At 42.2% G+C, this 23,698-nt stretch overlaps 1 long non-coding RNA gene across 1 annotated transcript in view; it reads right to left on the bottom strand.

Annotated features, from left to right (window-relative positions):
- Nucleotides 1-405: 405 nt before the first annotated feature.
- Nucleotides 406-23,698, bottom strand: part of LOC123728952 (uncharacterized) — a 31,257-nt gene continuing 7,964 nt past the window's right edge. The window contains exon 3 of the long non-coding RNA XR_006760637.2: nucleotides 406-2,616. This is a non-coding gene — a long non-coding RNA (uncharacterized LOC123728952). The remainder of the gene's footprint in view (nucleotides 2,617-23,698) is intronic.

Below are 23,698 nucleotides of genomic sequence, written 5' to 3' on the forward strand. Positions count from 1 at the left end.
ATAAAAGTGCAATTTAAAATCAAAGGACCAGACGAAACAGGACAGATAAAAAGAGGGAGGGTTTGGGTTTAGGATAAATGTTTAGGGGGTAGGGTTGGGAATAGGATACGGACCCAGTTTAGGGTAAGGAATTGAGTTTGGGGGGGGACACATAGGGATAAATACACTCTTAGAAAAAAAGCTTCTAAGTAGAACCATATAGGGTTCTTCGGTTTGTCCCCATAGGAGAAACCTTTTTGGTGCTAGGTAGAACCCTCTATGAAGGGTTCTTCATAGAAATGTCTGTTGAAGATGTACTCCTGTGATTTTTTTTGCTTTTCCTGTTGTAAAGTGATATACCAAATATAAATACAGTAAAGTTGTCACGCTCGTCGTAAGAATGATGAGACGAAGGCGCAGCGTGCGTAGAGTTCCACATGTTTAATAAAGGAAACGCACCAAAACAATACAGAACAAACGAACGAAACGTGCCGTCATGGATTGCATAACCTGCACCTACACATAAACAAGATCCCACAACTCAAGGAGGGAAAAAGGGCTGCCTAAGTATGGTTCCCAATCAGAGACAATGATGGGCAGCTGCCTCTGATTGGAAACCACACTCAGCCAAAACAAAGAAATAGAAAAACTATATTGCCCACATCACACCCTGACCTAACCAAACTAGAGGAAAATAAACGTCTCTAAGGTCAGGGCGTTACAAAAGTACACACACTAAAGATTATGAAAATGTGTTTTGAGCAAAATAGTTCAAACTTTGAGTAGGGCCTTCAAGAAGTTGGTTTGATGGAAAGTGGCAATGTCATCTGCCTCCCCCCTTGCTTGAGGAAAAATAGAGGAGCAATAGAAAACAAAAGAAGAAAGCCCCCCCACACTTGTGCTATGTCATGGTTTACCTGGACCACCTATTGAGATGTGCCTTTTGTGAAGTGAATCAGGTGTTAAATGAGGTGAAAAGGAGACTGGTGTGCAACTTTAAAAGGTTATACTTAATTAGAACCATCTATGAAATGTTCTTTCTATTACCCTCCATGAACGGTTCTACCAAGAACCCTTTTGTCTTTGAAGGGTTCCTCCTAGAACCCTCTATGAACAGTTCCACCAGCCATATTAGCCTTTAAAATTAAACCGTTTATAACAACATTACATATATCACCAGGCCTTTCTTTGACGGCCTAGTTATGCCATAAGGGCATTTTCACACAGGTTTGTTTGCTTTAGTTCGAATTGGTGTTCAGTTATCTGTTACAATGTATTTTCTTCATTTGGTCTGGTTGATTTCACACTGCCACATCTCAAGCGCATAGCAAGCTCAACACAATTTGTTAACAAAGCCATGTGTTCGTGCAGGTCATTCACTTACTGGACAGAAATGTGTCAGGGAGTCCCAAATCACAACAGTCATGGATCATCAGATGTGCTGTGTTGCGACCCTCTCGCTATTACTTTTAATTTGGTGCTCCTACCAACAAAAGAACACTTAAACAGCTGAGCAATATGACCGCTTGTCCCAACTGCGTGCAGTGTATAATGTGTTGCTTCACTATCACAGCATTAGATGCGCTGCTTGTACCAGACAGAAGGCTAGCACTGATGAGTTCATTCAATTGTATAGCGACCCTGGACATTTTCCATGCAAGAGCCATCAGGTAATCAGTCATGAGCTGATGATACAATCAAACTGCCCCATAGAGCAGCCCAGACAAATTGTGTTCTAATAATAGGAATAGGCTAAATTGCTATTGAATATTTATATTATGTTTAGGCCATTCAAAACAAAATAAAAGCATAATTAGACTAAAATCGATTTATTATACTGCAATAGTGAATCAAGAGTATCAATCAATAATTTATGCGAATCAAAATGATCTGATGTAGCCTAGTCTACTAAACGTATTGTTCCCAATTGGAGACACATTCATTAGCCTTGAAAGAATACTTTCACCTACTGTCACAGGAGATTCTGGGCACATTCCCATTCCTTTGATTAGTGGCAGCACATGAGTGACAACTCGACTGACAGAATGGCTCCTCAATTCCAGGATGAGAAGAGATACCTTCCTACACCTGTGTGATGTTCTTTGGCCCAATCTGACTCACCAGAATACTAACTGTAGACAGGCAGTCCCTGTAAATATGCGAGTGACAGAGTTATTGTGATAAATGGAGGTTTCCACAGTGTGCAGGTGCAGGTGCTATAGATGAGACCCATATTGGTATCCTGGCTCCAACTGACAATCTACTGGCCACGAACAGTCCACGATGCCCGGGTTTTTGCCAATTCATCTCTGTACCAGCAAGGCCAGAGAGGCACACTGTTGCCGGGATGGACTGAGATGTGATTTATTTATACTTTTACTCCCCTTTTCTCCCCAATTGGTAGTTACAGTCTTGTTCCATCGCTGCAACTCCTGCTTTGTGCCACAGGAATGGCCCATCTTGAATGGCTCTTGTTCCCCTCACTCTGCTCATCGGTGCTCTGACTCCCTCTGCTCATCGGTGCTCTGACTCCCTCTGCTCATCGGTGCTCTGACTCCCACTGCTCATCGGTGCTCTGACTCCCACTGCTCTGCTCATCATCCATGTCATTGGGTTCGGTTTGGTTTGCATCATTACCTTTAATAGAAAGTGAAATCATGTTAGTGATCATCTTTGACATTATGTATTGCCCTGTGTTGTTGTCAATTAATTGATTTAACGCTAGAACCACTGGGCCTCGAGGTAACCCCCCCCCCCCTTCAAGCTAATGAGCAGTCATTCTGACTGCAACATTCTAACATTGTAATTAATACATGTCATATATGCCATCGCAAAAAATAATCATTTGGTTGCATTTGAAGGTAACATTAGAATAACAATTTTTATTTATTTAAATTACACAATAGCATTTTCATTAGTTTGTTACTGTTAGCAATCAGTGGCGATAGGTGTCGTTTATGATGAGGGAGGAGGATCATTTTTTGTATGAGCATAGCCTTATTTCTATTACAGCATGTCATTCATATTCCATTCACCCAGCTCAATCTAACATCGATAGGTTTAGACTACTATATGATAGTCAAATTTTCCCTATACCCATCATGAGGTTGTTACAACCTAGCCTATGAATGAAAGTTTACAACGTAGGTTCACAGGTCTAGATACATTTTAGTAATCAAGGTGAAAGAGATTGACACGTTCAATATCACCTTGCATAATCTTGCCTGCATGTAGCTGATCTAGGGTGTAATTATTAGTCCAACAGCTGCAAACAAGAGTTTCTTTTGGACAAATTCAGGTATGTTTATTCCAGTTTTGTTCAGTTTGCTTCCGTTTTTCTTTTCAACAGAATCGGCGGAATGAATACACCCCTGATCACACGCAGGCAGTTCACTTTCATAGCAGCCGGATCAGATCGTTGTATAATTTCTTCACGCATCTACTCGCTCACCTTTTCCCTTCACTTGTGGACTTCAGTGCACAACACATCTGTCTCTGACCAAGGGAAAAAAACTTCCCAAGCCACACCTTCATATCATAACCGCTAACCACTACACACAGCCTACATTGTTGTCACCATATTAGCTAACGTCAAGTCAACAACATAACTACTAAAACAAACATGTTAGTAAACCTGCTACAATCATGCAGTACAGTGTACTAGCTGTTACACTGGTGGGCCCCAGTAGCAATACATTTAGAAAACCAAAAACTTACCTTGACTTAGAAGAGTTCCAGTGTTGGATAGCCATGGTCAGCTAGGTAACATAGCATCCCTCTTTTTGAGCCAGGTGTTTGAGTAGGCTAAACTAGCTAGCTGAATTTGCTTGCTAAGTAAGTGAAAGTTTAATATACATATATATATATAAATATAGTTAGCTTTCTCTCTCTCGCTTCTTCATTTTTGAATACATTAATTTGTTAAAAACTGTTCAAGTATTGTCTTTCTCTCTCTTTGAGTCAACTACTCACCACATTTTATGCACTGCAGTGCTGACTAGCTGTAGCTTATCAAATCAAAGTTTGTCACGTCCGCCGGATACAACAGGTTAAATGCTTACTTAAGACCTTACAGTTAAATGCTTACTTACAGGCTCTAACCAATAGTGCAAAAAAGGTATTAGGTGAACAATAGGTAAGTAAAGAAATAAAAACAACAGTAAAAAGACAGTGAAAAATAACAGTAGCGAGGCTATATACACTAGCTAGGCTATATACAGGTACCGGTTAGTCGGGCTGATTGAGGTAGTATGTACATGTAGATATGGTTAAAGTGACTATGCATATATGATAAACAGAGAGTAGCGTAAAGGAGGGGTTGGCGGGTGGTGGGACACAATGCAGACAGCCCGGTTAGCCAATGTGCGGGGGCACTGGTTGGTCGGGCCAATTGAGGTAGTATGTACATGAATGTATAGTTAAAGTGACTATGCATATATGATAAACAGAGAGTAGCAGCAGCATCGTAAAAGCTGGGTTGGGGGGGGGGGGGGGGGGGCACACAATGCAAATAGTCCGGGTAGCCATTTGATTTCCTGTTCAGGAGTTTTATGGCATGGGGGTAAAAACTGTTGAGAAGACTTTTTGGCACTCCGGTACCGCTTGCCATGCAGTAGTAGAGAGACCAATCTATGACAGGGGTGGCTGGGGTCTTTGACAATTTTTAGGGCCTTCCTCTTACACCGCTTGGTATAGAGGTCCTGGATGGCAGGCAGCTTAGCCCCAGTGATGTACTGGGCCATATGCACTACCCCTGTAGTGCCTTGAGGTCGGAGGCCGAGCAATTGCCATTCCAGGCAGTTATGCTTTCAGTACTAGACTCATTCTGTGATACTTTGGGTGGACAACATGTCAGTTCATGCTGCAAGAGCTCTGATAGGTTGGAGGATGTCCTCCGGAAGTAGTCCTAATTACTGTGTAAGCCTATGGAAGGGGGTGAGAACCACGAGCCTCCTAGGTTTTTTTTATTGAAGTCAATGTACCCAGAAGAGGATGGAAAGTAGCTGTCCCCCAGCTACACCATAGTGCTACAGAGTGCTGTTGAGGCTACTTGTCACGTTGTATAAATGATTGGAGACAGGTGCAGGAATTCGTAATAGGGGGGGTTTAATACTCCACCCCAAATATACACAACATGCCATGAAAAGGCACAGGGACGAAGCCCAAAACAAACACGTATACAAAAACACAGGGATGTAACCCAAACAAAAGAGTGAGGTAAAAGCTCTAAATACACAGGACAAGACCCGCAATACCAATACACGGGACAAGACACGTAATATCAAGTGCACAACAATACACGGGTCGAGACCCATAATAACGAGTACACAATACACGCAGCACGAAAGCCGAAACAAAGCACAGATACTCAAGACCAATGGACATGGGAACAATAACCGACAAGACAATGGTAAACCGAGGGCACATATCTACAATTACTAATCAGGGGAACTGGAATCAGGTGTGCGTAATGAGACAGTTCAGTGTCACCTCGAGGCCGGTGACGTAGACCTCCGGAACTGGTGCACGGAATGAGCAGCAGTACCGGAGGAATCCGTGACACTACCGTAAACCTTCATTGCAAAACAGTGTGTTTTAATCAATTATTTAATAGTAGTTTTATTTAAAAATGATCAAAAAACTTTAATGTTTCACAATTTTTATGAAATTCACTGAGGATGATCCTTCCCTTCCTCCTCTGAGGAGCCTCCACTATTAGCTATACTCAGTGTACAAAACATTAGGAACACCTTTTTTTGCCCTCAAAACAGTCTCAATTCGATAAGGTGTCAAAAGCATTCCAAGGGGATGGCCCATGTTGACTCCAATGCTTCCCACAGTTATGTCAAGTTGGCTGGATGTCCTTGGGGTGGTGGATCATTTTTGATACACATAGGAAACTTGAGCATGAAAAACCCAGCAGCATTGCCATTCTCGACACTCAAACCGGTGTGCCTTGCACCTACTACATTACCCCGTTCAAATGCACTTAAATCTTTTGTCTTGCCCATTCCCTCTCTAAATGGCACATACCTATAAGGGCACAAGGCGAGACCCAGATGCAGACACAGGAGACAGATGGTTAGAGTCTTTGTTGTTTATTTAGAATCCAAACGGAGTAGGCAAGAGAATGGTCATGGACAGACATGAAGTCAAAACCAGATTCTGAGTCCAAGAGGTAAAGAGTGGCAGACAGGCGGGTACGGAGTCCAGAAAAACAGGCAAGGTTCAAAACCAGGAAGACTAGAAAAAGAGAATAGAAAACAGGAGCACGGGAAAATACACTGGTTGACCTGAAAACATACAAGATGAACTGGCACAGAGAGACAGGAAACACTGGGATAAATTCACTGGGGAAAATAAACGACACCTGGAGGGGGTGGAGACAATCACAAGAACAGGTGAAACGGATCAGGGGCGTGACAATACCATCCATGTCTCAATAGTCTCAAGGCTTAAAAATACTTATTTAACCTCTCTCCTCCCCTTCATCTACTCTGATGGAAGTGGATTTAACAAGTGACATTAATAAGGGATCATAGCTTTCACCTGGATTGACCTGGTCAGTCTATGTCATGGAAAAAGCAGCTGTTCCTAATCTTTTGTACAGTCAGTGTATGTTTAAACAGAAAACCACAAGTAAACAAAAAATTATAGTTTTCATTCAATGTTATTAGTGGATTGCCTTTGTTACAACTATGACACAGAAAGCATATGTTGGAACACGTTAACAGATTATTTTTATAACCACCACAAAAAAGAATACCCTAACCACCAAGACGCACAAACAGCAAGATGTGCGGTCAAATTATGAAAACATCAGTAGCCTAAACATCATTATAAGTGCCAAGTGTGCTTGATAAATAGTGAAAAACAGCACAAAAGCAATAATGGCATTATAATGAATGTGTCGTTATGACAGTAGTCAAAAATTGACAATTATTTATACGTTGGATACACATTCGATTTTGCAATGATAACTCAACACAAAGAGCTAATTTTAACACTAAAATATACTCTGATTATAGTCTTACATTTTGAGTGTTAATGTAACACTTCAAAGTGTAAAAAATGAACACTGCATTGCACTGGCCAGTGTTGCTCAAATTTAACACTATGGTGTAATTAAAACTGTGTGGTGTAAAGCTTCATTTGCATATATCTTTATTGTGCCTTTTCTTTTCGAGTGAATTGTAGAGTTGCCACCCATGGCTATTTGTTAGTGAAAAAGATGGTTGTTTAAAGGCCTGTGGCTTTCACCAAATGAGTACCTAGGCGAATGTAATCATTAAAATTAAACTTTATGACAATACATTACATATTTCATAAAGATTTACTTTGGAGGCCTAGTTTTACCCTAACAAAGTGGTGTTAGGACAGCGTTTCCCAAACTCGGTCCTGGGGAACCCAAGGGGTGTACTGTATGTTTCGTTTTTTGCCCTAGCACTACACAGCTGATTCAAATAATGAGCTCTTCATCAAGCTTTGATTATTTGAATCATCTGTGTATTGCTAGGTCAAAAAACTAAATGTGTTAAGGCTGTGTTAGAAACTCCTAGTTTACAGGCCAAATCAAGCCTGCAAGTCACAGTATGCTGGCTTGCAAAGTGATGTGACATTTCTATTTGAGTCCAGCCAGAGTTAGGACAGTTGGAATTTGTAATCCCCCACAATCTGCATTCAGAATGACAGTCAGGGTTTGGGACATTGTCAAAGGAGACTACCTAAACTATTTAAACTGGAACAATCATTTCGGTAATGGGTGCAATACATCTAACTGATTGGATTAGTTTAGAAAAAAGAGGTTATTTATTTTTGTGTAGAATAAGATGAATCAATCAATCAATGTGCATGCAAAAACACAGATATTATAAACAATACTAAACAATCTACCTGCAATAGAGCATGCTGGCAAATATGATGGGTGTGGTTTTGATGGTAACGTTCTACTCGCCACAGAGTTTTAAAAAATGACACAATCAAACTCTCACACTCAACACTGGGTATTAACACCAACACTGGGGTTATTTTACACCACTGAGTGTTAATTTCACACTTACAGAGTTAATTTGAATCCTGAATCAACACTATACATTTTACACTGAAAAATCCACACTAGGTAACACTGGCTAATGTGCTGTGTACCATGGCGAATTTGTCTGTTTCCGGGTGACGCGTTCTCGTTTTGTCCAAAGAAATGTATCCTATACGTCTGACCAGAATACACGCTCTTTCCACAGAATGCTCCATTGACATACAGGAGTGAAAAAAATGCTTCCAGCTCATCAACAGACAGATCCCAGGCAGTGTCTCAGCCACAGTACAGTCCCTGATGTGCTGTAGCATACCCATGTCACATAAAACAACAAAAGCTGGTGAGTGCATTGCTGATGTGTTCTTTGCTCTCTCAGTGATAATCGGCCTGTAGCATTGTCACCGGTTTGTTCTATTCAAACAGTGCCATCCCTTAAAGGGGTAGGTTCAAGGTGAGGCTCAGATTCAAAAGCATAATCAGAGATGTCATGATTAATTTCTTTATTCATGACTCATTTTCATTCAGATCTTGTAGCAGCGCTAAAGCAGCTTGTACATCCATTCGTCTTCGTCTTCTTGCCATTGTAAATTACGCACACTTTCACTGTGTACTCAAGTAGGCCAGAGTAGACTGATAAGACTAATTGGATTTGATGGACTAATAGAGGGTACATACCATTTTGAGATTATAATCAAAAATATACTGTACCAATACAATAGAATGGCCCACCCTGTTCTTCATTCACAATTGCCGATTACATAATTATGCATTGTTCGCTTCCCCTCGCTCATCAACTCACCCATTCTCCCTCTTTCTCCCCATCATACTTTTACTTCATTTACAATACATGAACAAAAGTATGTGGACGTCTGCTCGTCAAACCGCTCATTCCAAAATCATAGGCATTAATATGGAGTTGGTCCCTCCTTTGCTGCTATAACAGCCTCCACTCTTCTGGGAAGGCTTTCCACTAGATGTTGGAACATTGCTGCAAGGACACAAAAGCATTAGTGAGGTTTGGCACTGATGTTGGGCAGTTAGGTCTGGCTCGCAGTCAGCATTCCAATTCATCTCAAAGGTGTTTTATGGAGTTGAGGTCAGGGCTCTGTGCAGGCCAGTCAAGTTCTTCCACACCAATCTCGACATACCATGTCTGTATGGACCTCGCTTTGTGCACAGGGACATTATCATGCTGAAAAAGAAAAGGGCCTTCCCCTAACTGTTGCCACAAAGTTGGAAGCACAGAATCGTCTAGAATGCTGTAGCATTAACATTTCCCTGCAGTGAACTAAGGGGCCTAGCATAGCCATGAAAAACCGCCCCTCCACCAAACTTTACAGTAGGAACTATGCATTGGGGCTGGTAGCGTTCTCCTGGCATCCGCAAAACCCTGATTAATCCGTCGGACTGCCAGATGGTGAAGCGTGATTCATCACTCCAGAGAATGTGTTTCCACTTCTCCAGAGCACAATGGCGACGAGCTTTACACCACTCCAGCCGACGCTTGGCATTGCGCATGGTGATCTTAGGCTTGTGTGTGGCTGCTTGGACATTGAAACCCATTTTGTGAAGCTCCCGACTAACAGTTCTTGTGCTGACGTACCTTGCAGAGGCAGTTTGGAATTCAGAAGTGAGTGTTGCAACCAAAGACAGATGATTTTTACGCACTATGCGAGTCAGCACTCGGCTGTACCATTCTGTGAGCTTGTGTGGCCTACCACTTCGTGGCCGAGTTGTTGTTGCTCCTAGATGTTTCCACTTCACAATAACAGTATTAACAGTTGATCGGAGCAGCTCTGGCAGGGCAGAAATGTGACAAACTGACTTGTTGGAAAGGTGCTATCCTATGACAGTGCCACGTTGAAAGTCACTTAGCTCTTCAGGAAGGCCAGTCTACTGCCAATGTTTGTCTACGGAGATTGCACGGCTGTCTGCTCAATTTTATACACCTGTCAGCAACTGGTGTGGCTGAAATAGGAGAAATCCACTCATTTGAAGGAGTGTCCACCAGTGGAGGCTGCTCAGAGGAAGAAGGGGAGGACCATCCTACTCATTGAAATTTCATAAAAATAGTGAAACATTAAAGTTATCCTTTTCAGATAAAACTATACTAAATATATTGATATGTCACCAAATACTTGATTAAAACACACTGTTTTCCAATGAAAGTCCATGGTAACTTCAACAGCACTCTCTGGTGTAGCACCATGGTGTAACCGGAGGACAGCTAGCTTCCGTTTTCCTTTTTCTTGGGACCTAGAACTAGCATCTCTGTTTTGTCTGAGTTTGAAATGTAAAAATTTGCCGCCATCCACTTCCTTATGTCTGGAACACAGGCTTCCAGGGAGGGCAATTTTGGGGCTTCACCATGTTTCATCGAAGTGTACAGCTGTGTATCGTCCGCATAGCAGTGAAAGTTAACCTGTTATGGCTAGGGGGCAGTATTTTCACGGCTGGATATAAAACGTACCCGATTTAATCTGGTTACTACTCCTGCCCAGTAACTAGAATATGCATATAATTATTGGCTTTGGATAGAAAACACCCTAAAGTTTCTAAAACTGTTTGAATGGTGTCTGAGTATAACAGAACTCATATGGCAGGCAAAAATCTGAGAAGATTTCATGCAGGAAGTGGCCTGTCTGACAAGGTGTCGTTCTTCTTGTCTCTGTTTATTGAAGAGTGAGGATCTTAGCTGTCCCGTGACACTTCCTACGGCTGCCATAGGTTCTCAGAAGGCGGCAAAAAGCTGAATTGTGGCTTTGCAGGCTCTGGCTGAAACAAAGTAGCGCGTTTGGGTAGTGGTTGGTTACAGTACTGTGAGACTCAGGCTCGTGCACGCGTCGACCGAAAGCTTTGTTTTCTTTCCTCTGTTTAGCTAAATGGACATTCCCGGTCGGAATATTATCGTTTTTTTACGAGAAAAATGGCATAAAAATTGATTTTAAACAGCGGTTGACATGCTTTGAAGTACGGTAATGGAATATTTAGATTTTTTTTGTCACAAATTGCGCCATTGTCACAATAGCTTTTTGGTGAAAGCACATTTTGCAATATTCTAAGTACATAGCCCAGGCATCACGGGCTAGCTATTTAGACACCCGGCAAGTTTAGCACTCACCAATATCAGCTTTACTATTATAAAAGTTTGATTACCTTTTGTTGTCTTCATCAGAATGCACTCCCAGGACTGCTACTTCAATAACAAATGTTGGTTTGGTCCAAAATAATCCATCGTTATATCCGAATAGCGGCGTTTTGTTCATGCGTCCCAGACACTATCCGAATGGTAAAGAAGGGTCGCGCGCGTGGCGCAATTCGTGACAAAAAAAATCTAAATATTCCATTACCGTACTTCGAAGCATGTCAACCGCTGTTTAAAATCAATTTTTTGCCATTTTTCTCGTAAAAAAGCGATAATATTCCGACCGGGAATGTCCATTTAGCTAAACAGAGGAAAGTAAACAAAGCTTTCGGTCGACGCGGGCACGAGCCTGAGTCTCACAGTACTGTAACCAGCCACTACCCAAACGCGCTACTTTGTTTCAGCCAGAGCCTGCAAAGCCACAATTCAGCTTTTTGCCGCCTTCTAAGAACCTATGGCAGCCGTAGGAAGTGTCACGGAACAGCTAAGATCCTCACTCTTCAATAAACAGAGACAAGAAGAACGACTCCTTGTCAGACAGGCCACTTCCTGCATGAAATCTTCTCAGATTTTTGCCTGCCATACTCACAGACACCATTCAAACAGTTTTAGAAACTTTAGGGTGTTTTCTATCCAAAGCCAATAATTATATGCATATTCTAGTTACTGGGCAGGAGTAGTAACCAGATTAAATCGGGTACGTTTTTTATCCAGCCGTGAAAATACTGCCCCCTAGCCATAACAGGATAAAAGAGTCCATTTAGATGATTAAGGTGTGGCAACTATATTTTGTATACCTTTTTGTTTGTTTTATTCTTCATTTTAGTTTCATTTCTTTGACTCTTAGGAAGTGATTGAGCCACAAACAAGTTCCTCATACAACCACCAGTTAGTGCCAAAACACTGCTAGTTTGGGGAAGAAATGCAATGATGTATTGCGTGAATGTTGTGCGTTATTAAAGTCTGTCTAAGTTACTGCCTAGATCCACATGCCTGGACAACCGGACAAAGGGTCCGGAACGACAATCCATAACCAGAACATCCCCTTGCCATTCTTGTGGTGGTCTGCATCTTGCAGAAATCCTACCAGGGTAAACCACCAGAAGGGGACTGCTACGATGATCCACAAACCAGGATATCCCGTGGTCATTTTGGTGGTGGGTTGCAACTTGCAGAATCCTTCCAAGATCGAACCCACCAGAGGGGGACTGTCATGACTGTCCTGTGAGGATCCGAATGGGTCAGATTAGGTTTGCAATGAATAACTCAACCAGACCCTCTCTCCCCCATAGAGGGGATAAGGGAGCTACTGAGGGGGTTGACGGCTCACACCCTGTCGTAAAATAAAGGAGAGGAGAGAGAACATCCCTCCAAAATACACACGGGAATGTTCCTTTGTCTACACAGACAGTCTTCTAAAGCGAATACTGGAACTATATATACTGCTCAAAAAAATAAAGGGAACACTTAAACAACATATCCTAGATCTGAATGAAAGAAATAATCTTATTAAATACTTTTTTCTTTACATACTTGAATGTGCTGACAACAAAATCACACAAAAATAATCCATGGAAATCCAATTTATCAACCCATGGAGGTCTGGATTTGGAGTCACACTCAAAATTAACCTGTTGGGGCTAGGGGGCAGTATTTGCACGGTTGAATAAAAAAATGTACCCGATTTAATCTGGTTACTAATCCTACCCAGTAACTAGAATATGCATATACTTATTATATATGGATAGAAAACACCCTAAATTTTCTAAAACTGTTTGAATGGTGTCTGTGAGTATAACAGAACTCATTTGTCAGGCAAAACCCTGAGACATTTTCTGACAGGAAGTGGATACCTGATGTGTTGAATTACCTTTAAGCCTATGCCATTAAAACACACAGGGGCTGATTAATGTTTTGGCACTTCCTATTGCTTCCACTAGATGTCACCAGCCTTTACAAAGTGTTTTGAGTCTTCTGGAGGGAGATCTGACCGAACAAGAGCCATGGAACGATGATGGCCCATTAGACACCTGGCGCGCGAGTTCATGTTGGGTACCCTCATTCCAATACGTTATAAAAGAGAATGCATTCGTCCACCTTGAATATTATTCATGTTCTGGTTAAAAAAGGCCCTAATGATTTATGCTATACAACGTTTGACATGTTTGAACGAACGTAAATATATTTTTTCCCCTCGTTCATGAAGTGAAGTCCGGCGGGCTTAGATCATGTGCTAACAAGACGGAGATTTTTGGACATAAATGATGAGCTTTTTTGAACAAAACTACATTCGTTATGGACCTGTGATACCTGGAAGTGACATCTGATGAAGAGAATCAAAGGTAATGGATTATTTACATAGTATTTTCGATTTTAGATCTCCCCAACATGACGGCTGGTCTGTATCGCAACGCGTATTTTTCTGGGCGCAGTGCTCAGATTATTGCAAAGTGTGATTTCCCAGTAAGGTTATTTTTAAATCTGGCAAGTTGATTGCGTTCAAGAGATGTAAATCTATAATTCTTTAAATGACAATATAATATTTTACCAATGTTTTCTAATTTTAATTATTTCATTTGTGATACTGACTTGACTGCCGGTTATTGGAGGGAAACGATTTCCTCAACATCAATGCCATAGTAAAACGCTGTTTTTGGATATAATTATGAACTTGATAGAACTAAAAATGCATGCATTGTCTAACATAATGTCCTAGGAGTGTCATCTGATGGAGATTGTAAAAGGTTAGTGCATCATTTTAGCTGGTTTTATGGTTTTGGTGACCCTGTCTTTGACTTGACAAAACATTACACACAACTCTTGTAAATGTACTGTCCTAACATACTCTAAATTTATGCTTTCGCCGTAAAACCTTTTTGAAATCGTAAAACGTGGTTAGATTAAGGAGATGTTTATCTTTCAAAGGGTGTAAAATAGTTGTATGTTTGAAAAATGTGAATTTTGACATTTATTTGGATTCAAATTTGCCGCTCTTGAAATGCACCTGCTGTTGATGGAGTGCACCACGGGTGGGACGCTAGCGTCCCACCTAGCCCATAGAGGTTAAAGTGGAAAACCACACTACAGGCTGATCCAACTTTGATGTAATGTCATTAAAGCAAGTCTAAATGAGGCTCAGTAGTGTGTGTGGCCTCCACGTGTCTGTATGACCTCCCTACAATGCCTGTGCATGCTCCTGATGAGGTGGCGGATGGTCTCCTGAGGGATCTTCTCCCAGAACTGGACTAAAGCATCCGCCAACTCCTGGACAGTCTGTGGTGCAACGTGGCGTTGGTGGATGGAGTGAGACATGATGTCCCAGATGTGCTCAATTGGATTCAGGTCTGGGGAACGGGCGGGCCAGTCCATAGCATCAATGCCTTCCTCTTGCAGGAACTGCTGACACACTCCAGCCACATGAGGTCTAGCATTGTCTTGCATTAGGAGGAACCCAGGGCCAACCGCACCAGCATATGGTCTCACAAGGGGTCTGAGGATCTCATCTCGGTACCTAATGGCAGTCAGGCTACCTCTGGCGAGCACATGGAGGGCTGTGCGGCCCCCCAAAGAAATGCCACCCCACACCATGACTGACCCACCGCCAAACCGGTCATGCTGGAGGATGTTGCAGGCAGCAGAACGTTCTCCACGGCGTCTCCAGACTCTGTCACGTCTGTCACATGTGCTCAGTGTGAACTTGCTTTCATCTGTGAAGAGCACAGGGCGCCAGTGGCGAATTTGCCAATCTTGGTGTTCTCTGGCAAATGCCAAACCCCCTGCATGGTGTTGGGCTGTAAGCACAACCCCCACCCGTGGACGTCGGGCCCTCATACCACCCTCATGGAGTCTGTTTCTGACCGTTTGAGCAGACACATGCACATTTGTGGCCTGCTGGAGGTCATTTTGCAGTGCTCCTCCTGCTCCTCCTTGCACAAAGGCGGAGGTAGCGGTCCTGCTGCTGGGTTGTTGCCCTCCTACGGCCTCCTCCACGTCTCCTGATGTACTGGCCTGTCTCCTGGTAGCGCCTCCATGCTCTGGACACTACGTTGACAGACACAGCAAACCTTCTTGCCACAGCTCGCATTGATGTGCCATCCTGGATGAGCTGCACTACCTGAGCCACTTGTGTGGGTTGTAGACTCCGTCTCATGCTACCACTAGAGTGAAAGCACCGCAGGCATTCAAAAGTGACCAAAACATCAGCCAGGAAGCATAGGAACTGAGAAGTGGTATGTGGTCACCACCTGCAGAACCACTCCTTTATTGGGGGTGTCTTGCTAATTGCCTATCATTTCCACCTGTTGTCTATTCCATTTGCACAACAGCATGTGAAATTTATTGTCAATCAGTGTTGCTTCCTAAGTGGACAGTTTGATTTCACAGAAGTGTGATTGACTTGGAGTTACATTGGGTTGTTTAAGTGTTCCCTTTATTTTTTTGAGCAGTGTATATACACACACAGTCATGGCCAAAAGTTTTGACAATGACACAAATATTAATTTTCACAAGGTCTGCTGCCTCAGTTTGTATGATGGCAATTTGCATATACTTCAGAATGTTATTAAGAGTGATAAGATGAATCGCAATTAATTGCAAAGTCCCTCTTTGCCATGCAAATTAACTGAATCCCCAAAAAACATTTCCACTGCATTTCAGCCCTGCCACAAAAGGACCAGTTGATATCATGTCAGTGATTCTCTCATTAACACAGGTGTGAGTGTTGACGAGGATAAGGCTGGAGATCACTCTGTCATGCTGATTGAGTTCGAACAACAGACTGGAAGCTTCAAAAGGAGGGTGGTGCTTGGAATCATTGTTCTTCCTCTGTCAATCATGGTTACCTGCAAGGAAACACGTGCCATCATCATTGCTTTGCACAAAAAGAGCTTCACAGGCAAGGATATTGCTGCCAGTAAGATTGCACCTAAATCAACCATTTATCGGATCATCAAGAACTTCAAGGAGAGCGGTTCAATTGTTGTGGAGAAGGCTTCAGGGCGCCAAAGAAAGTCCAGCAAGCGCCAGGACAATCTCCTAAAGTTGATTCAGCTGCGGGATCGGGGCACCACCAGTACAGAGCTTGCTCAGGAATGGCAGCAGGCAGGTGTGAGTGCATCTGCATGCAAGGTGAGGCGAAGACTTTTGGAGGATGGCCTGGTGTCAAGAAGGGCATCAAAGAAGCCACTTCTCTTCAGGAAAAACATCAGGGACAGACTGATATTCTGCAAAAGGTACAGGGATTGGACAACTGAGGACTGGGGTAAAGTCATTTTCTCTGATGAATCCCCTTTCCGATTGTTTGGGGCATCCGGAAAAAAAGCTTGTCTGGAGAATCAAGGTGAGCGCTACCCTCAGTCCTGTGTCATGCCAACAGTAAAGCATCCTGAGACCATTCATGTGTGGGGTTGCTTCTCAGCCAAGGGAGTGGGCTCACTCACAATTCTGCCTAAGAACACAGCCATGAATAAAGAATGGTACCAACACATCCTCCGAGAGCAACTTCTCCCAACCATCCAGGAACAGTTTGGTGACGAACAATGCCTTTTCCAGCATGATGGAGTACCTTGCCATAAGGCAAAATAAATAAGTGCCTCTGGGAACAAAACATCAATATTTTGGGTCCATGGCCAGGAAACTCCCCAGACCTTAATCCCATTGAGAACTTGTGGTCAATCCTCAAGAGGCGGGTGGACAAACAAAAACCCACAAATTCTGACAAACTCTAAGCATTGATTATGCAAGAATGGGCTTCCATCAGTCAGGATGTGGCCCAGAAGTTAATTGACAGCATGCCAGGGCGGATTGCAGAGGTCTTGAAAAAGAAGGGTCAACACTGCAAATATTGACTCTTTGCATGAACTTCATGTAATTGTCAATAAAAGCCTTTGACACTTATGAAATGCTTGTAATTATACTTCAGTATTCCATAGTAACATCTGACAAAAATATCTAAAGACACTGAGGCATCAGACTGTGAAAATTAATATTTGTGTAATTCTCAAAACCTTTCACCATGACTGTATATGAATATATATAAATATATGAATATATATATATAAATATATGAATATATATATATAAATATATATCTATATCTATATATATATAAATATATATCTATATCTATATCTATATCTATATCTATATCTATATCTATCTATATCTATATCTATCTATATCTATATATATCACACGTTCAAAAGTTTGGGGTCACTTAGAAATGTCCTTGAGAGGCCCATTATCAGAAACCGTCACTCCTGTGTTCCAATGGCACGTTGTGTTAGCTAATCCAAGTTTATCATTTTAAAAGGCTAATTGATCATTAGAAAACCATTTTGCAATTATGTTAGCTCAGCTGAAAACTGTTGTCCTGATAAAAGAAGCAATAAAACTGGCCTTTTTTAGACTAGTTGTGTATCTGGAGCATCAGCATTTGTGGGTTCGATTACAGGCTCAAAATGGCCAGTAACAAAGAACTTCCTTCTGAAACTCGTCAGTCTATTCTTGTTCTGAGAAATAGCTATTCCATGCGAGAAATTGCCAAGAAACTGAAGATCTCGTACAACGCTGTGTACTGCTCCCTTCACAGAACAGCGCAAACTGGCTCTAACCAGAATAGAAAGAGGAGTGGGAGGCCCCGGTGCACAAACACCGCAAAACACCAGTCTCAACATCAGCAGTGAAGAGGCGAATCCGGGATGCTGGCCTTCTAGGCAGAGTTGCAAAGGAAAAGCCATATCTCAAACTGGCCAATAAAAACAAAAGATTAAGATGTGCAAAATAACATAGACCTTGTACAGAGGAACTCTGCCTCGAAGGTCAGCATTCTAAAATTGATGGAATAATTATTATCATTATTTTTCCTCATCAATCTACACACAATACCCCATAATGACAAAGGAAAAACATGTTAATTTTTTTTTTACAAATAAAAAGCTGAAATATAACATTTACAGGAGTATTCAGACACTTTACTCTATACTTTGTTGAAGAACCTTCGGCAGCGATTACAGCTGCGAGTCTTCTTGGGTATGACGCTTCAAGCTTGGCACACCTGTATTTGGAGAGTTTCTCCCATTCTTCTCTGCAGATCCTCTTAACTTCTTTGGGATAGGGGGCAGTATTTTCACGGCCGGATAAAAAACGTACCCAATTTAATCTGGTTACTACTCCTGCCCAGAAACTAGAATATGCATATAATTAGTAGAGTTGGATAGAAAACACTCTAACGTTTCTAAAACTGTTTGAATGGTGTCTGTGAGTATAACAGAACTCATATGGAAGGCCAAAACCTGAGAAGATTCCATACAGGAAGTGCCCTGTCTGACAATTTGTTGTCCTTCTGTTGCATCTCTATCGACATTACAGCATCTGTGCTGTAACGTGACACTTTCTAAGGCTTCCATTGGCTCTCTAAAGCCGCCAGAAAGTGGAATGGGGTGTCTGCTGTCTCTGGTGAAAGTACAGCAACTCTGTGAGTGGTCAGCCTGGGGACAGTGAGACTGGAGATGCGCGTTCACGAGACTTCTCCATTTTTTTCTTTCAGCCTTTGAATGAATACAATGTCGACCGGTTGGAATATTATAGCTATTTTACGAGAAAAATAGCATAAACATTAATTTTAAACAGTGTTTGACATGCTTCTAAGTACGGTAATGGAATATTTTGAAATTCTTTGTCACGAAATGCGCTCGCGCATCACCCTTCGGATAGTGACCTGAACGCACGAACAAAACGGAGCTATTTGAATATAACTATGGATTATTTGGAACCAAAACAACATTTGTTGTTGAAGTAGAAGTCCTGGGAGTGCATTCTGACGAAGAACAGCAAAGGTAATCCAATTTTTCTAATAGTAATTCTGAGTTTAGTGAGCCCCAAACTTGGTGGGTGTCAAATTAGCTAGCCTGTGATGGCCGAGCTATGTACTCAGAATATTGCAAAATGTGCTTTCGCCGAAAAGCTATTTTAAAATCGGACATAGCGATTGCATAAAGGAGTTCTGTATCTATAATTCTTAAAATAATTGTGAACGTTTATCATGAGTAATTTAGTAAATTTACCGGAAGTTTGTAAAAAGCTGGTTTTTGATATAAATATGAACTTGATTGAACAAAACATGCATGTATTGTATTACATAATGTCCTAGGAGTGTCATCTGATGAAGATCAAAGGTTAGTGCTGCATTTAGCTGTGGTTTTGGTTTTTGTGACATATATGCTTGCTTTGAAAATGGCTGTGTGATTATTTTTGGCAGGGTACTCTCATGACATAATCTAATGTTTTGCTTTCACTGTAAAGCCTTTTTGAAATCGGACAATGTGGTTAGATTAACGAGAGTCTTGTCTTTAAAATGGTGTAAAATAGTCATATGTTTGAGAAATTGAAGTCAGAGCATTTTTGAGGTATTTGTGTTTTGCCCATAGAAGTTAAGCAGCCAACGACATAGCCCAGGCGGTGGAAACATACCAATCTACAGGGGAGTTGTTAAAAGGTGACAAGGAGGAATGGAAGGATTCTGCTAATCCCATACCACGACTCACCCCGGCGCGTCCGCCATCGAAACGTCCAAACCCCCTCCGGAGGTGGGAGAAGTCATCCCACACAGAGCAGAGTCGGTGTTATAAATGTCAGTCTCCAGACCATTATGCTCCACAATGTCCCAGCAAGGACGAGTCCATGGTTACGGAGTCATCGCTGCCCATCCCCACGCATCCCGGTTCGAGAGGGCAGGATCAACACTGTTGGTTAGCAGAAATAGCCCCAGCCCCAGAGATTCCAGTTTTAGTAGAAGGACAAGATGTGGTAGCCATTCTCAACTCGGGAAGTATGGTTACATTAGTAGAGGAGCGGATGGTGACCTTCGCAACACTGCTACCAGACAAAGTAGCCGTGTTCTGTATCCATGGAGAAACCCACTATTACCCCACCGTGAATCTGTCTATTCTCACTCCGAAAGGAAGGTGTACAGTCAGGGCAGGGAAAGTACCCCAGCTGAAGGTGCCATTATTGATCGGGTGAGACTGCCCATATAAAGAGCTTCGGCAGGTGACGTTATGCACGGGAAGAAGGGGGACAGGAAAGAAGAAAAAAACAAATCCGAGCCAGAGGTAGTAGTCCTACAAGGATACGTAGCCTCAACCTCATCCTCTGGAGCAGAGGAAGAAATAGCGACCCAATGTTTACGACAGATATTCCAGGAAACCAACGATGAAGACACCTGCGAAGGGTTATACACGACGCAGGAAGGAAGGAGCAATCAGGCGCTAAGGGATATATTTGAAGCCCCATCCGAGGAGGGAACCTGGAAGGGATTCTCCTCTGTCACCCCTGGCGGGGATGGGGAACAACCTCCACACCCCTCTACCGAGGTCGACCTGCCCCAGGAATTAAAGGGACAGTTCGGCACCTTGCAGCATAGAGCCCCAGACCTAAGGGAGGCCATGAGGAAGGTGAAGGTGATCTACGGGAGGAACGTCGACGGATCAAGTGAGCCCCCTCTTCCTTACTATGCAATCAGGCGGGGTCTCTTATATTGGGTCGTGCAACAAAGGGGGGAAAACCAGGAATTACTAATGGTGCCTAGACCATACAGGGATACAATCCTACAGTTAGTCCATTCCCACGTCCTAGGAGGACACCTGGCATAGGACAAGACTATCGACAGAATCATGCATCGTTTCTATTGGCCCTGTGTCACCCGGGATGTGGCCAGGTATTGTAGGACATGTGATCAATGTCAGCGTACAGCCTCACGGCCACACCTACATAACCCTTTGATTCCTCTCCCCATCATAGAGACCCCCTTTGAACGCATAGCTATAAACCTCGTGGGACCCCTCCCAAAACCCGCCAGAGGACACGAGTACATCCTAGTGGTCATAGATTACGCTACCAAGTTCGCAGAGGCCATATTCCTGCATAACATGTCATCAAAGGGAATTGCCAAGAAATTGTTCATGATGTTCATGGGTGGGCCTTACAAAGATGATCTTAACCGATCAGGGAACCCTGTTCATGTCCCGGTTGATGAAGGACTTGTCGGTTATACCAGGTTCAACAGATACGTACAAGCATATTCCACCCTCAAACAGACGGGTTGTGCGAACGCTTGAAGAAAATTATTAAAAGCATGTTGAGGAGTGGTGTCCAGAGACGGGAAAAACTGGTACATGCTTCTTCCACACTTAAAACCTCTTACATCTAGACGTTCCGCTAGCGGAACACCTGCTCCATTATCCAATGATGGGCGTGGCGCGAAATACAAACTCCTCTAAAATACAAAAACTTCCATTTTTCAAACATATGACTATTTCACAGCATTTTAAAGATAACTCTCCTTTATCTAACCACACTGTCCGATTTCAAAAAGGCTTTACAACGAAAGCAAAACATTAGATTATGTCAGCAGAGTACCAAGCCAGAAATAATCAGACACCCATTTTTCAAGCTAGCATATAATGTCACAAAAACCCAGAAGACAGCTAAATGCAGCACTAACCTTTGATGATCTTCATCAGATGACAACCCTAGGACATTATGTTATACAATACATGCATGTTTTGTTCAATCAAGTTCATATTTATATCAAAAACCAGCTTTTTACATTAGCATGTGACGTTCAGAACTAGCATACCCCCCGCAAACTTACGGGGAATTCGCTAACATTTTACTAAATTACTCATGATAAACGTTCACAAAAAGCATAACAATTATTTTAAGAATTATAGATACAGACCTCCTCTATGCACTCGATATGTCCGATTTTAAAATAGCTTTTTGGTGAAAGCACATTTTGCAATATTCTAAGTACATAGCCCAGGCATCACGGGCTAGCTATTTAGACACCCGGCAAGTTTAGCACTCACCAATATCAGCTTTACTATTATAAAAGTTTGATTACCTTTTGTTGTCTTCGTCAGAATGCACTCCCAGGACTGCTACTTCAATAACAAATGTTGGTTTGGTCCAAAATAATCCATCGTTATATCCGAATAGCGGCGTTTTGTTCGTGCGTCCCAGACACTATCTGAAATGGTAAATCAGGTTCGCGCGCGTGGCGCAATTCGTGACAAAAAAAAATCTAAATATTCCATTACCGTACTTCGAAGCATGTCAACCGCTGTTTAAAATCCATTTTTATGCCATTTTTCTCGTAAAAAAGCGATAATATTCCGACCGGGAATCTCCTTTTAGCTAAACAGAGGAAAGTAAACAAAGCTTTCGGTCGACGCGGGCACGAGCCTGAGTCTCACAGTACTGTAACCAGCCACTACCCAAACGCGCTACTTTCTTTTCAGCCAGAGCCTGCAAAGCCACGATTCAGCTTTTTACCGCCTTCTGAGAGCCTATGGCAGCCGTAGGAAGTGTCACGGGACAGCTAAGATCCTCACTCTTCAATAAACAGAGACAAGAAGAACGACACCTTGTCAGACAGGCCACTTCCTGCCTGAAACCTTGTCAGGTTTTTGCCTGCCAAATGAGTTCTGTTATACTCACAGACACCATTCAAACAGTTTTAGAAACTTTAGGGTGTTTTCTATCCATATGTAATAAGTATATGCATATTCTAGTTACTGGGTAGGAGTGGTAACCAGATTAAATCGGGTACGTTTTTTATCCAGCCGTGAAAATACTGCCTCCTAGCCATAACAGGTTAAAGGTAATCGTCTTGTGTTCCTGTGTCATCTAAAGAAGATGTATGTTGTTCCTTGGGAGATTCTCATTGATTGTGTTGGAGTGTTTGTATTGTCAGAAATCTCTCAATAGAGAACTGTGTTTAATCAAGAAAACCTACTCCTGACTCATTTATTCCACCTTTCTGCTTTAGAGTGACACCAAATTACTTGGTCCGCTCACAATAAGGTATCTGTTTTTTATTTTATATAAATGTGCAAACATTTCTAAAAACCTGTTTTTGCTTTGTCATTATGGGGTAGTGTGTAGATTGATGAGGAAAAACATTTATATAAACAATTTTAGAAAAAGGCTGTAAAGTAACAAAATGTGGGACAAGGAAAGGGTTTCTGAATAGTTTCCAAATGCGCTGTATGTATGTATGTATGTATGTATGTATGTATGTATGTACGTACGTACGTACAGTGGGGGGGGAAAGTATTTGATCCCCTGCTGATTTTGTACGTTTGCCCACTTACAAAGAAATGATCAGTCTATAATTTTAATGGTAGGTTTATATGAACAGTGAGAGACAGAATAACAACAAAAAAATCCAGAAAACACATGTCAAAAATGTTATAAAATGATTTGCATTTTAATGAGGGAAATAAGTATTTGACCCCTCTGCAAAACATGACTTAGTACTTGGTGGCAAAACCCTTGTTGGCAATCACAGAGGTCAGACGTTTCTTGTAGTTGGCCACCAGGTTTGCACACATCTCAGGAGGGATTTTGTCCCACTCCTCTTTGCAGACCTTCTCCAAGTCATTAAGGTTTCAAGGCTGACGTTTGGCAACTGGAACCTTCAGCTCCCTCATAAGATTTTCTATGGGATTAAGGTCTGGAGACTGGCTAGGCCACTC

The sequence above is a fragment of the Salmo salar genome, chromosome 19 (genome assembly GCF_965601325.2).
Source record: "Salmo salar chromosome 19, fSalSal1, whole genome shotgun sequence".
Lineage (NCBI taxonomy): Eukaryota > Metazoa > Chordata > Actinopteri > Salmoniformes > Salmonidae > Salmo > Salmo salar.